Genomic DNA, 15359 nt, shown 5'->3' on the forward strand with positions numbered 1-15359 from the left:
TGGCAGGTTTTATGTTTCTTGAAAGACTTTTAAAACAGCAGCTAACATCAAGATAATGGGTGGGAAGTATTAAGCCAGCGTGTGCACTCCAGTAAGAGAATGGTCAAATTCGATCATTTCAGTATGCGCTCTGTATGAAAAGTGATATGAAACGCAGCTCATACCCAGTGAACTCTACCATCAATCAGGTGAAATGTTAAGAAATACTACTTGGAGGAGACTGTACTGTATACTTGGTTCTAGGCAGACTGTCCTCTACCACGCTGCACTACAGCCATAACAAAATGTAAAGGGATGCAGTTTACGTCAGTGGGGGCAGATTTCAGGATTATAATAATAATAATATTTTTGTTATTTATGCCCCGCCCATCTGGTTGGGTTACTCCAGAGACTCTGGGCAGCTTACAGCATAAGCTGTAGCATCTACTTTGTTTTTACCAAAACCCGTATCAGTGTCTGGTGCAAGAGGTCTACCCTTATAATTAAGATAGTCCTTTTTAATCAGGTATGGTCACGGCTGGCATACTAGCCAGAGCTTGGAAAGGGCACTCCTCGCCACCAACACCTCCTGCATATTCAACAGGAGAGACAATAGGTCATGGAGCACCAACAAACTACAAACCTGATCTTTTATGGAGAGTGCAACTGTATCCAAGACAGGCTGTAACCCTAAACCCTAATCAGAAGGTCTATCAACCATCAGTAGTACATCTTGTCTAGATCAAGTTTCGGCTAATAGCCCAATCCAATCCTTCACAGCAGATAATCAAGGGTCCAATATTTCCACTGTCTTCCTAGGATCAGTTATATAAGAGAGATAGAGATGGATAGTACAAACATATTGATAATACTGTGGGTCAAATTTCCAGATCACTTCTTCTAGTGGTTTCAAAAATATGTTGAACAACATAGGGGACAAGATGAAATCTTGTGAAACCCCATAGGTCACGAGCCACTGGGAAGACGAGAAGTCCCCAGTACCACCTTCTAGGTTATATCTTGCAAAAATGACCAGAGGTAGTTCAATATCACAACCTTAATGGTCAGCTCCACATGGCAGCCCAGACAGATACAATGTTCAATGGTATCAAATGCTGCTGAGCAGACCAGGAGAACCGTCGGGGTTGTACTTCCCCAACCATTTTCCGCTGAAAGCCATTCCCTAAGGCAACCAGGGCAGTTTCAGTATTGAAACTAGGCTGAAAGCCAGGCTAAAAGGAATCTAGGATAGTCAGTTTCATCCCAGAATCCTTGGAGTTGTGCCACTACCACATGTTCACAGATCTTGCCCAAAAAAGTACTGTTTGATACCAGATAATAGTCATTCTGCATGTGCCAGTTCATTAAAACATTATGCAAAATTATGCCACTTGGAAGCAACTAAAATCAAGGCAACCCTAGCTATCCAATTTGGGATCAATTTGGGATATGCCCATTGGCAGAGAACAAATTACCCACCACTGCTGCAAGGCAAGGATTAGTATCTTGGATCTGCTGCAGAGACAAGTTTTAACTGCTGCTTGAAAGAGACTTTAACAGAATACTCTAAATAAATTGCAGCTTCACAAACAAAATCAGCATGCCCTTTTAATATGCCAAAGAGAGGGCCATCTGGTTTCACTTCAAGCTGTATGCTGAATGTGGCAGTATTCTTCATCGCAACAGCTGTCCCCTGCCCCACTGCATCTCTAGAAACAGTGCATCTGAGGATTTATTTTCATTCACTCTCATTAACACATCTACATTGTCAAAAAGCTGTGAACAGCAATAGAAGACATCTTTGCTATGCAGCCACCAAGCCCTGAACTGTACTGTACTTTCCACCCCCACCCCCGTATTGTGAAACATTTAGGAATATACCTTTGTCTCAGTCCTCTCACCTCTTTGAAAGGTGTCTAGCTTCCTACCACCAGAAGAGATTCTATGGGTAAACAACTGTGGATCAATCTAATTGTAAGCTGTTCACCAGTTCCTTTGGTGAAGAGGAAAGCAGGGAATAGGAAAGATGGCGTAAGTTGAAGATCTATTCTTTTGGGTCCCAGGAATAGTGTAAATAAAATAAATTGAATAAACATTCAGTAAGGCAATTCGGTAGGGACGCGGGTGGCACTGTGGGTTAAACCACAGAGCCTAGGACTTGCCGATCAGAAGGTCGGCGGTTCGAATCCCTGCGACGAAGTGAGCTCCTGTTGCTCGGTCCCAGCTCCTGCCAACCTAGCAGTTCGAAAGCACGTCAAAGTGCAAGTAGATAAATAGGTACTGCTCCAACGGGAAGGTAAACTGCGTTTCCGTGCGCTGCCAGAAGCAGCTTAGTCATGCTGGCCACATGACCCGGAAGCTGTACGCCGGCTCCCTCGGCCAATAAAGCGAGATGAGCGCTGCAACCCCAGAGTCGGCCACGACTGGACCTAATGGTCAGGGGTCCCTTTACCTTTACCTTTAAGACAATTTGGTGGTGTTGGGGGTTCCAAAGTGAAAACAGACACAACCCCCCCACCCTCAAGGGAGATATTGTGAGCCCCCAAAAGACATATGTTTGTGGGCTCTTTCTTTTCTAACCCCTTGATTTCATCAGGCAAACCTGGCACAGCTACTGAACTAAAACAATACACAAAGCAGCATTACTATTCAGTAAAAATTACTGCACTTCTTTGATTCCACCTTGAATTGTGGCAAGCAAATAACACCCCACCCAGCATTACAAGACACAATGACGCAAGCATCAGAGCAAATGCAGAACTGAAAACAATGAGAGGTTTTAGCGTTCCCTGCAAAATCAAACAAAGGACTAGATCTGGAAATGCAACTTTTAACACTTAGCATTGCATACTGCTTTACTGGAACTGCTCAGATGAACCTCTCATCACTGGGCTTCAGTGATATGTTAATTTATCTTCCTCTTAACCCACTGTCTAAACTAACAGAATCTGGATCTGGACTGGTTTTAACAATCCTAATAAACGCAACATTCAGCTCAATTATTCAATGCCTCCAAGCATGCTTTATTAATTTAGCAAAGTACTAAAATGTATAGAACCAAAGATAAATAGGCACATTTTAGTCTCAAAGTTATGTCTTATGCAAATTCACATCTCTAGGAGACCCAAGGCAGTTATGGAACAAGAGTTTTCTTATAAATCTTTATACAGAGCTTCCCTCTAAGAGTCAGAAGGGAAGGAAGTATACACTTCCAACTTCCCCTTTGCATTGCAGTTATTTCTCAGAAATATATAAAGGCAATTTCTTAGGGCATAATCCAACATTGCACAAGGAAAGTTTGCTTATGCAACCAGACTTCACCTTCCTCTTTTCCCCCAGCAGCTTCCATTGTGCCTCCAAAATCTACTCCAGAGAAGATTTTGAGAGCCCAGAGAAGGGGTTAGAGAAGGGAGAAGAGGAAAGCCAAGTCCAACTGCACAAGTGGAAGTCCACTGCACTCATGCACTGCCTCTTGAATACAACCCAGAAATCATAAGTATATGCAAATGACATTTTCAGATGCTCTGTGCTACATAGTCCTTCGCCTTCTAGTTCAGATGCTGCTTTTCGTACTTCTAGGCACATGTATCTCATTAACTCCTGGGCTCTGTTTGAGACACAGTGTGGTAAATATTGTGGTGGTTCAACTAGGCGAGGCAAGCCACAGGTGTGGATATTCGGGCCTTTTGGCAGAAGCTTGGATTGCTTTGGCCTCTTGGTCACTGTTCCTTCCCTCAAAGCTCAAGTAATTATTTCCCAACAGAACTATATGGAAACCAGAGTATCAACTTCACTGTGGCAGACCAACAGAAGAGACTCCAGGGCTTAAGCCAAGCCTGGGATACAACCCTGAAAGATGCCTAGTTTCAATTCAGTGAGACCTCAGGGAGAAACAATGACAAGTAATCCCTCTAAGCATGTAGTCCAGACACGCCCACAGTCCGTTTTGGGGGCCTAATCTGGCCCACCGGTCAGTTTAATCTGACCCCTGTGGCAGTTTATTTCCTGGGGTAAAATCGTTTAAAAAATGCTCAACAACTTTAATCCCCCAAAAAGTTAACAACTTTGGTCGGCCCTCACGGCCCTTCACTTCATCAAATCTGGCCCTCTTTGAAAAAAGTTTGGACACAACTGATGTAGTCCTATGGAGGCACAGGAAAAGGAACAGCAGGCTGGGTCCTCAACTATATCATCAGGAAAAGGTTCATGGAAGTTAGAGTAAGTTCCTTTTATGACAAACAAGTTCTGCAAGAAGTCTTGATGGATCAAGCTCTTGCACAAAGAATACAGGAAAGCCTAGCCATTTATTTTTCCTTAAAGCACACCTTGAGCTGCTCCTAATATACACCACTGTGTTTGACACACTCATGTTGTTTTGTAACACTGCGTACACAACAGAAACATACTATACATGGTATGATCAGGACTGCACCAGTATGGTCCACTGGCTAAAGTTTAGGATTGGGTATTTTAAAAAAGTGACATGTAACCCCAGAGTTATTGGGAAGTTAAAATGAGAGAACCTCACATCTGTAGCGAGAGCCCCTAAAAGGAAATTCGTGATACACAGGTAACATAAGGGGGGGAAACCAACAGACTGAGTTCTGGAGTCTAGATATGCAGGACATCCCTGGAAGCACAGATGCATAACATTTCTACGGTGTATAGTATTGTAGAATATTCTGAGAAACTCAAAATCTAAGGACTGGCTCTTTATGTTTAGATGACAGACCAGCTTGAAAAATAAGCATCATTTATCACAGGACAAATTTAAACCACCCGAGGTGCTTCAAATGTGCATGTCTGGGATTTTCAACCTCTCTTTCAACAGCCCACTGCCACTACCCAGGATCCTATAGCGCAGGTATGGGAAACCTGTGACTTCAAATGTTGTTGGACTATATCTTCCATCAGTCTCAGCAAGCATGGTCAGTGGTCAGGGATTATGGGAAAAGCAGTCCAGCAACATCTTGAGAGCCAAAGGATCCTCACTTGTTGGAAAGCCATACCATATGAGACATCAGCGCAAGGTTTTCATTCTAGTTTTCCTTGAAAATACCAAAAGGCAGCATGAAGAAGGACTATCCCATTTTATTTCCACAACTGGTGAAAATAGGTAGGCAGGCTGGCAGGTAGATCATTTTCCTTAGCAACAGAGAACCAGGCTTGAAGATTTCCTGATTCTTTACAACCCAATTATTGGCTAAGCCAAGTGAAGCCTTTGATTTAGCTTGCCTGTTTTACATTCATATCAGGCTGAAATTTGATACATACATTCAGGACACAATTCTATCTTTCAAGTTCAGATAACAGCCCAACTCTCGCCTGTTTTTAACGCAACAAAAATATTGTAACACTACATCTCTGGCTGAAGAACCAGAATGGCATTTGGTGTGCTGTTTGGGACACGATTCTCGATTTCAAGTTTGAATCCCAGTTCCGAGTCCCATACCCATTTTCAGTAAATGAAATAAATCAAGGGGTGTGAAGTATTGTGATCTAACGGTTCCATGAAAAATGAGCGCATGAAAGGTTATTGCAAGAGTGTCTGTATAAAGGATATTCAATTTGGTTACAAAACCTAGCCAGGGACTTTATAACAGACTGTATAATCTGCAACAAGCTATTCAGATATGTTGATAAGTATCTACCACATGTCCATGTCAAAACAGAACTGTATTGAGCTCCAACAGATAAAGATTAGGATCAACCACTCATTAAACTCTATTAACATATTCGGAAAGCTGTGGAGGATTGGCTTTACCCTGACTTGCAACAGTCGTCTATTTTTCCCCCCAGCAGCAGTTGCAGTCCAAGTGAAAAAATTAGGTAGGAAACCAGTAGATGAAATTCACAAGTACTACCCCGATTCCCCTGAGTTTTAATTAATTCTTGGCTCTTCTGTAAGGATTTAGACATACTAGCTAAGGGGGCCACAACAAAAGGTAAGGGGGCCAGGTAACCTCTGGACACTGAGTTCTCATGGACCCAAATTTGGAATTAAGTGTTGAAGAAACAGAATGCAGCAGAACCAGCACTGGATTACAATTGCCATCTGCACTCATTAATTTAAAGGTAGTAAAAAATCCATTTAGTAAGTTTTGTAAATGGCTGATGATACTGAAAGTACTGAAAATGAATGCAAACAGGCAAACAGGTGCAAGAATAAATCAGAGGTGTTTTTTGTGCAAAACCCCCCAAAAAACCTGAACTGTTCCCAAATTGTTCAAGATATTAATTAGCATGTTTTATATGCTGTGGAAATAGTTCAATTTTTCCCTCAGGAGCCTAAAGTATTGAACTGAAAAATTTACTTACATGAAGCTGGGGCAAACAGAATCACTGTAAATGAGTTGTATAAAAGCAAACCAAAGCTTTACTTGGTCATTGTCATTAAACAACTTGTAATGTCTTAAAATATGAAGGTCAGAAGCATGCCACTTCCCTTACATTGTTTACATTTAAAGAAAAGCGCTGGAAACTATTAATATGCTAATCTTAGCCAAGAGATCTACATGACATAGCACTGTTCACTAATCCACTCCAGAGTTTAGCTTTCACCGAGGTATGGGAATGGAAAATTTTCAGAGGAGAGAGTGAGAAAAAAAAAAGAGAACAGCTACGAAAATTTTCCATTACAGAAAATTTTCCGCTCCACATCACTGCTAAACACACAGAGCAGTGTCTCATTTCTCATTAGGAGCTAGAGAGAGACTGGAAGCCTTTTGTATCGAAATCAGTTCAGTTTTTGAGAGGGTACTGTGTGCTTTTGGACTGTATTCTGAATTAATCATCATGCCTAACCAGAAAAAAACTGGTGTGTGGCACCACTATATAGAAATCATTGAAGGAAGAAAGAGAGTTGGTCAATGTAAATACTGTGGCCAGACATACGCGAATAATGCAACAAGGATGAAGAGGCATCTGACAATATGCAAGAATTGTCCGGAAAGAATACAATCCTCATACAAGAAGCTACTGCAGTTAAGTGCTGGAACAACATCTGGGAAAAGTCTACTTCAGGAATTAATTGTAAGTAAACGAACTAATATACTTAACAGCAATGCAGACTTGTATCTCTAGCAAATTATTTCTTAAAACCAGAAAGTGCTTTACCGTAAAGTTGACAAGAGAGCTCTAGATTTAGAGTAGGCTAAAAAAAATCCTTCTCTCCCCTCCCCTTTGTTCCAGGAACTGGGTAACTCAAGTGAAACAGCGAATTTGCCAAACATGAAAACTGAAAGTGTTGAGCTGCCAGCTCTGGGGAAGGGAGAAGCAGCAGGACCATCTTTTTCAAGGTCAGTGACACAAGAGATGCCATCTGTAGGTAGCCACTCAAGACAATCAGATTTTTTAGCAAACTTTGTGGACAAAATGTCAAAGGAAGATCAGGAAAGAGCAGACGAGACGTTAGCTCGAGCTATATTTGCAAGTAGTACGTCTCTTTCCATAGTTGAAAATCAATACTGGAAGGATCTTTACAAGCTGATTCGCCCATCATATAAATTGCCATCCCATTATCGCTTAGCACATCCTCTTTTAGACAGAGAGTACAGCAGAGTTCAAACAATGGTAGCTCAAAGGATCAGCCGAGCAGAATCGCTGACACTCATGCCAAAGAGATGGACTAATACACAAGGAAATTCTCTTCTCAGCATTATGTTTGCAACACCTGAAGCAATATTCCTCAAAGCAATTGCTACCAAACCTTCTCATCATACTGGTGAATACATAGCCAACATACTGGGTGAAGAGATTGAGAGTGCAGGTCCACCCAGGGTACAAGCCCTTGTAACCGACAATACGAGTAGCATGAGAGGCGCAGGGGAAATATTAAAGTCAACGTACCCACACTTAATAGTATTTGTCTGTTCTGCTCACGGGTTGAACCTTCTGGCAAAAGATATCTTAAGTGCCAGTACGATGAAAACAATATTGGCAAACGGCAAAGCAATTGTGAAGGTATTCAACAATCACCCAATAGCTAAACAGGCACTGAAGAAATTACAGAAAGAGAAGCAGGGGGAGGAAAGTGCCCTTTTATTGCCATCAGAAACCAGATGGAGCTCAGCTACCAAGTGTTTAGAGAGCCTGTTGCATACAATGAACTGTTTGCAGCACGCTTCAACAGAAGAAACGGTATCCCAGATAATTCCTCAGAACATTCGTAAGCAGATTCTCGATGACGTGTTTTGGGTTAAAGTTCAAGATGCATACAATTTGCTACTACCAATTTCAGAGGCTACTAAGAAGCTTGAAGATGCACCAATCCTTTCATATATTCCAGAGATGTTCAGAAAGCTGAATGAAAATCTAATTCAGCTTTTGCCTTCTTCGCCTCTCTCTAAAGAAGAGGCGGAAGTAATAAAGCAAGGATTTACTAAAGTATCTGAGATATGCTCCCATCCAGTTCATCTGGCAGCAAATCTACTGGACCCCCAGCACTGTGGACAACATTTATCAGAATCTGATATAGCCACTGCTCTTGATATAATTATGGAACTAGCTAAGAACATCCCTAACATTAATGAAAGAGCTGTGATGGCAGACATTGCTGAATATCGTGCGAAAGAGAAACTTTGGAGCCAAGACATTGTTTGGCGGGCGTCTGAGGCTGTTTCTCCCCTCACATGGTGGAAGGGATATTGTAACACCCGGCAATTGTCCAGGATTGCTGTAAGGATCTTCAGCATTCCACCAACAGCCACTTCCTGTGAACGGAAATGGAGAACTTTTGACGCAATCAAGACAAAGAAGAGGAACAGACTGACAAATGAACGCACTGCTAAGCTTGTTTCTGTTTCTCTCTTGCTGCAGCAGGAGAACCAGTTACAAGCGCAACTAGTGAACAGGATGAAGTGTGATAAATTGCCTATAGACTCGTTGCAGATGAAATCATTGTTCGGTGAAAGAGAACGTGGCTCAACAAGTTCTGAGTCAGATTCACCTCCATTTGGAGTGGAATTCACAAGAAGCGAGAGTGCCTCTACAGACAGTGAAACTGAAGGATCCCCTCAATGAAAGTAGATCGAAGGACTATAGTGACCTATCATGCACAGCTCTCGGTGGAACAGTTTTCTCTACATTCATGATTTCCTCCTTCAAATTTAAACAATGTAAGGGAAGTCAATACTTTTTAGTTCTTGATGTCTAAAAATATTTACAAGTACCCTAATCAAAATAATTTCCAGGTAAAGCTTTGGATTTTTAGATATATAAATAAATAGTCTGTATTAAATATTTTTTCCTAAGTAAATATTGGAAAATCATTTGAGTTGTTCATAAAACATTTAATTCTGAAAAGAGAAGTGTAATGTTTTCTGATTTCTGGAGTCCATGAGGTGTGGAAACAGCTTGTTCCTGATGGGCTCTCACTTTCCTGGAAAAGACACACCTGTAGCTTTGGATTGCTCCTAGATCCAACGTTATTTCTGGAGACTCGGGTAACCTCAATGGCAAAAGGTGCCTATTTCAAGCTACACCTGGTTACCTAGCTATGGCTCGCATTGGACAGAGATGACTTGACCACTGTACTCCACCCAGCTCTTACTGATACATTTTATGTTTTTACTGTAATAATGTGGTTCTTTTAGCCTGTATATTGCCTTGTGGTGTTTTATATGAAAGTGCAATTTATAAATTTTAAATGAAATAAACAGAACTCTAACACCGGCTGGCAGTTTGTTTCCAAAACCCAATTTAAGGTGCTCACATTCATGTTTAAAGTCCAGCATGACTTAGGCCCCAAGTATTTAAAAGATGACCACCATCTCTACTTTTTAAAAATTAGGATCAGCAGAAGCAGCTCTCTTAATAGTTCCACAATCAGAAGTGCAAGGAATGATGGCTTGGGAGAGGGCTTCCTATGTGGCAGCCTCTAAATTGAGGGACTTCCTTCGGACAGAGGTGCATTTAGCATCTTCTTTGTATAGCTTCCTTTGTATGATACACCTGTTTATGATACGCCTTGGATTCTTAAGGTATTCTATTCTGTGGGTCCCACCACTTTTACTTAATTTAAACTGTCGTGTTCTGGCTAGAATGGTTTTATCTGTTTTTTATCATTTCAACTACTATATCTGTTTTTATAATTGTATATTATAAAGTCATCTTGAGACCATATGGTAGATCAGATGCCAAAGTATTAAGTGTCACGGAGGAAATTCTGATTCAATTTTTTCTGTAAAACCCACACCACTGTCTTCATTGCTGATCCTAACACCCATGTCAGGTAATACATGCAAAATAATAGCCTGACATTAAACTATGAGGACATTGACCATCTTGTTCTTTTCTAATGCTTTGAGCCAGTACAAGGGAATCTTATCACAAAGACGCAATGTGCAGGAACAGACAACGAGATCTGAAATAGTTTTAAAAAATAAAAACCTCAATGCTTTGAAAGATTATTGAAGAAATTTTTGAAGAAATAATTACTGAAAAGGAACATCAATAATGGAATAAATGAAAACAAAGGGTAAGAAGTAATTGAGACTGAGATACTACTAAGTGTTGCCAAAGTCACATGAACAGTAAAATCCATCTTAACATAAAAGCTGATCTTGAGTGTTTTGTACAACAGCTTCCCAGTCTATATTATGCTAGCTGTGGCTCATATAGAACATTATTATGCATGTCTACTTAGAAGTTAAAACCCCATGGAGTTTAATGGGACTTATTGAAAAAAGTGTACATCGCCAATATATTATCGAACTGGTTCTATCGACTCTACCCCAATTAACAATGACACTGTCTCATCATGAAAATAAGAATAGTTGAAAACAGCCAGGCTGAAAGTAATTGAAACAAAAGGCTTTCGGGAAGAGCATCACATTCCTAATCAGAACACAGAACGATTAAGAGGAAAGAGAAATAAGGTGCTGTATATATGCAAATGGATTTTGAAATGTTTAAGGTTATCCTTTGCAGGTAAATCTACACACTAACGTAAACCCACACACCGAGTCATGAAAAGCGACTCAGCTCTAAACATACAAGGTCTTCACTCTTCCATGTACTGTAAGTGAAATATTTCTTTTCTTTACTGAAAGTGTAGCGTCACAGAAATGCTAAGGTGAGCAAGTGTAAAGTATGAGCAAGTATAAAGCACAGGGGATTATTTTAAATTGAGGTACAAGAAAATAAGGTGCTTGGCTATCTAATGGTTTTTGTTGCTGACATCTGTGTGTCTCGAGAGACAATGAAGTGCGCCTCAGGGACTGAAGACAAACTGCTGTGTTAGCAGCCCCAAAGTGACTTCCCTGGGGCACAAGCCTAAGCAGTGTGTATGGAGGCCCTGGGCTGCCCAGACAACAAGAACCCCACCCTTGATCTCACTGATGTGGTCCAAAGGAAAGCAGTGAGGAGGGAAGAAGCGAGGAAGGAAATGGTAGACAAACTGAGAAATGGAGAGATGGGCACAGGAAAGGAGGTTAGATACAGAAAACTGAGCTGTACCGGGCGTAAGTATTTAGTATTCCCTTGATTTTCTTTGATTGCATAGCCTAAGCAGACAGGACTAAGACCCCAGACTTCCTCACAAGGCTTTCTGCCCTGTATGCCTGCCTGAGAATCCCTCTATCTAGGCTGCCATCTGATCTCCCTGGCAAATGAATGGTGTTGAGAAATAGGCTCTTTCTGGCACCCAATAGGCAAGTTCTCTTTCTCTCTCCGCCATCCAGAGCGTACCCCCATTAGCTTAGAATGCTCCGTTTCCACAGCGACTCCAACTTGTTTTGTAAAGTTTTGCTCATGTCCACCCACAATCCTCCTGATGCCAGCCTCTGACCTATTACTATAGCCTAGATGAGAGCTAGGAAGCAGCTGCACACTGCAGCCAGTTATCAGATGCTCCAGCACCACTCACACGAACAAGAGGAAGGCATCAGCAGGCTTGGAGAAGAACAAAGAATATATTGGGGGGGGGATCTAAGCGGGGCCCCAACAGAGCCCAACTGGAGGGTGGGCAATGGATGGAAAACAGTATGTGAAGGAATGGAATGAAACAACTGGAATCCTGAACATCAGCATGCTAAACTGTGACGTTTTCTTGCAGGTCTGCCTTGTTCTTTACAATCCTCATCATCACTCAGATGGGTGAACACCTATCTCCCGCTACAATATGACTCTCTCTTTTTGTTGCAATCAATGTGTGTTGCCGAAAGTATAATGAATCACAAAAGTCATCCTACTCGTAATGCTTTCAAAGGCCAACAAGAGTCTACCAAATCTCAAAAATCCAAGTGTGCCAAACAATGAATTGGACTGAGAACATCACACCTGCTGAATCCTTTCTGTGACCATTGTTCTCTCCCAGTAACTGTAAAAAGCCCACATTATAATTTGGGCTGGGGGGGGGGGAGAGAGGTTCAGTTGCAACAGCTGAAAATTAAATTCCTATATTGCCCATTCCACCCCAGCCAAGGCTATGATCTCATGTTCCATGTACGCATGTTGTTTCCACTACTGGCTATGAGTTATATGACCCTAATGCTCCCTAACAAGGCCAACAACTGGACGTCACCCCACTTGCATGTACAGAGTTGCACTACTGAAATAAATCAGCATCAGGATTCTACTGCTATTTGCTGATATCTGAGGCTGTTTATCAATTTAAGTTCATTGGCTTTGAGTAGATGAGAGCTGCTTTGCTATTCCCCTCAGTACAAGCCTACCTTGTGTGTCTTATCTTAAATATTAGATTAAGATTGTTGGAATAGGAACTTTTATACCCGTACAAAGGCCCATGCAGCAATGAATGGTTCTGTGATTTGTTGCTCCCAAGCACTCATTAACTATATCACCATTTCAGAGTTCAACTAAGAACTTGCCACTCTCTTTGCTTTGTTTAATCCTAGCATATTTAGCACACAATGACAATCTGGCCTATGAGAATACGCAGAGATATTACCCACAATAAAAGTTGCACTGAATAATGCATATGTAGCATTATCGCAATGAGCCATATGTGTTGACAACCACGCACTTCCAAAACCATATTCACAGCACCAGCATTAAGTATCAATATGGTTCTACAGTAGAATGGTACCTCAGGTTACATATGCTTCAGGTTACATATGCTTCAGGTTACAGACTCCGCCAGAAATAGTACCTCAGGTTAAGAACTTTGCTTCAGGATGAGAACAGAAATAGTGCTCCGGCGGCGCGGTGGCAGTAGGAGGCCTCATTAGCTAAAGTGGTGCTTCAGGTTAAGAACAGTTTCAGGTTAAGAACGGACCTCCGGAACGAATTAAGTACCGTATTTTTTGCTCTATAAGACTCACTTTTTCCCTCCTAAAAAGTAAGGGGAAATGTGTGCGCGTCTTATGGAGCAAATGCATGCTGTGCAGCTATCACAGAAGCCAGAATAGCAAGAGGGATTGCTGCTTTCACTGCGTGGCGATCCCTCTTGCTGTTCTGGCTTCTGAGATTCAGAATATATTTTTTCTTGTTTTCCTCCTCCAAAAACTAGATGCGTCTTGTGGTCTGGTGCGTCTTATAGAGCGGAAAATACGGTACTTAACCCGAGGTACCACTGTATATAGATGCTTCACTTGGAAAAATTATAACTATTAACAGCTCTGTTTTCATCCACACACTTCCTTCTATTGGTCTTTAAAGTGCAGTGCTGACAGCAGTAACTTCAAAATGAAAAAGTATTGCCAAGGAAGAAATCAGACCTGGAAGGCCTGCAATTTAGATGAAACCCCAGAAAAAGTGAATCCTAGTAACTAGGGCTGAGTATGGCACACTGTCATCATTCAGTCTCGCTGGCATTTCACATATGCTAAATCCAGGTTGTAAGTAAATCCTGCAGAAATCTCAGCGCTGGAAAAAATAATGGAACCCCTAACTACAAAAGGCACTGAAGAACATGTGATAATGGATAAGAAGTGCCCCTCAAACTCTCAGTTAACACAGTAATGTGGCAGTCTACAACACAGCCTACAAATACATACAAAGCCTACAAAATCAGGAGTGGGAACTAAATCTGAGGGACACAGAATCCTGAGCAGTAGGTAAGAATGTAAATAAAAGGACTGGGCGCTTCGACAAAGCAAACAGTACTGCTTCTATGCATAACATGCCCTGATGTAACTTTGAGGGGGGAGGTGTGTAAGGGGCTTCTTCACACACACAAAGTACCCACATGTCCAAGGATAAGTGACTCAAATTTGCTGTTGAGTTTGTTGTTTTCATGAAGTCCAGTATTGTTTCTCCTTTCACCAAGTCCACAGGGCTTTTTAAATTATTATTTACAACAGTGTTTCTCAAACAGTGGGCCTTGGGCCACTTTCAGGTAGGTTTCAGTATCACAGCCTGCCCAGTGCCTCCTCATTGGCCTGCTCTGACTCCTAGCGGCACCACCATTATGTGACTGGTGGGCCTCCGTCATTTTCAGTCATTTCAAGGGGGCCCTGGGGGTAGGAAGTTTGAGAATTTAAAATACCGATAGCCCACCTTTCCGCAGAGCACCACACTACACAAGGTACACATTGTAAATTCAAAACTAAGAGCAGTCCAAGAGACACTTTTACTCTCGTCTCCACACTTTTACTCTCGTCTCTTTCACCCCATGCGCTGCTCCAGGGGTTCTGTTGACTCTCCACAGCAGACCTGGAGGAGGCGCAGGGCACAGGCAGGGGAGGTGGGAGGTAGGAAAGCCCTGTTGCACTAGTGGGAGCTCTTGCACAGGATGACACTAGCATGAACCCAGGCTAAAAAAAAATCCCTCTACCTCAGGAATGGGGAACCTATGGCTCTCCCGATATGCTTGACTCCAACTCCCATAATTCCTGGCTATTGGCCATGCTGTCTGAGGTTGATGGAAGTTAAGGTCCAACAGTATCTGGAGGGTCACAGATCCCCCACCTTTTCTGGACATAGAAATAACAGCATACAGCATCAATTGCAAATATAAGACTTCCCCTCAACATCCCTACTAAATTTTAGTAATATTTACCCACTTATCTCCTCCTACAGAGCTGTTAGGCCAACTTTGAAAATCTAACCTGATCCCTCAAGAATCAGTTATTATTCCTCATTTGCAAATGATGCTTTGATCTCTATATCTAGAAGAAAAATGTTTAGTTTAGAACTGTGACTGGATTGTGAGTGCCATCTGGTTTGCTTTTTGAAAAAATTCCTTTGCTCAGGCTTCAATGTGATAACTGCAAGCCTTAACATGTCCCAAACTGGCACATACGATACTTGTCTGTCTGCTTTACGATTGCTCATGACAAAGCAGATTGTTTAGCTTACCTGAAACTTTATTTTGTTAAAATATTGGTTAGCAAAATTGTGCAATAGGCCTGAGGCATTCAGCTGCAGAACATACCAGTTTGCATTTAAGCCCAACTGCGTGTTGAAGTAAGCTTTAC

At 41.7% G+C, this 15359-nt stretch overlaps 1 protein-coding gene and 1 long non-coding RNA gene across 4 annotated transcripts in view; one reads left to right on the forward strand and one right to left on the reverse strand.

The window, feature by feature from the left end:
• Window positions 1-15359, reverse strand: part of DIP2B (disco interacting protein 2 homolog B) — a 196378-nt gene that overhangs the window by 129843 nt on the left and 51176 nt on the right. The window lies entirely within an intron of this gene.
• Window positions 6467-9648, forward strand: LOC308580259. The gene is made up of 2 exons (XR_014004759.1): window positions 6467-7011; window positions 7171-9648. It is a non-coding gene; the product is annotated as an uncharacterized lncRNA (long non-coding RNA).

The sequence above is a fragment of the Podarcis bocagei genome (assembly GCF_964188305.1).
Source record: "Podarcis bocagei genome assembly, chromosome: 2".
Classification (NCBI taxonomy): Eukaryota; Metazoa; Chordata; class Lepidosauria; order Squamata; family Lacertidae; genus Podarcis; species Podarcis bocagei.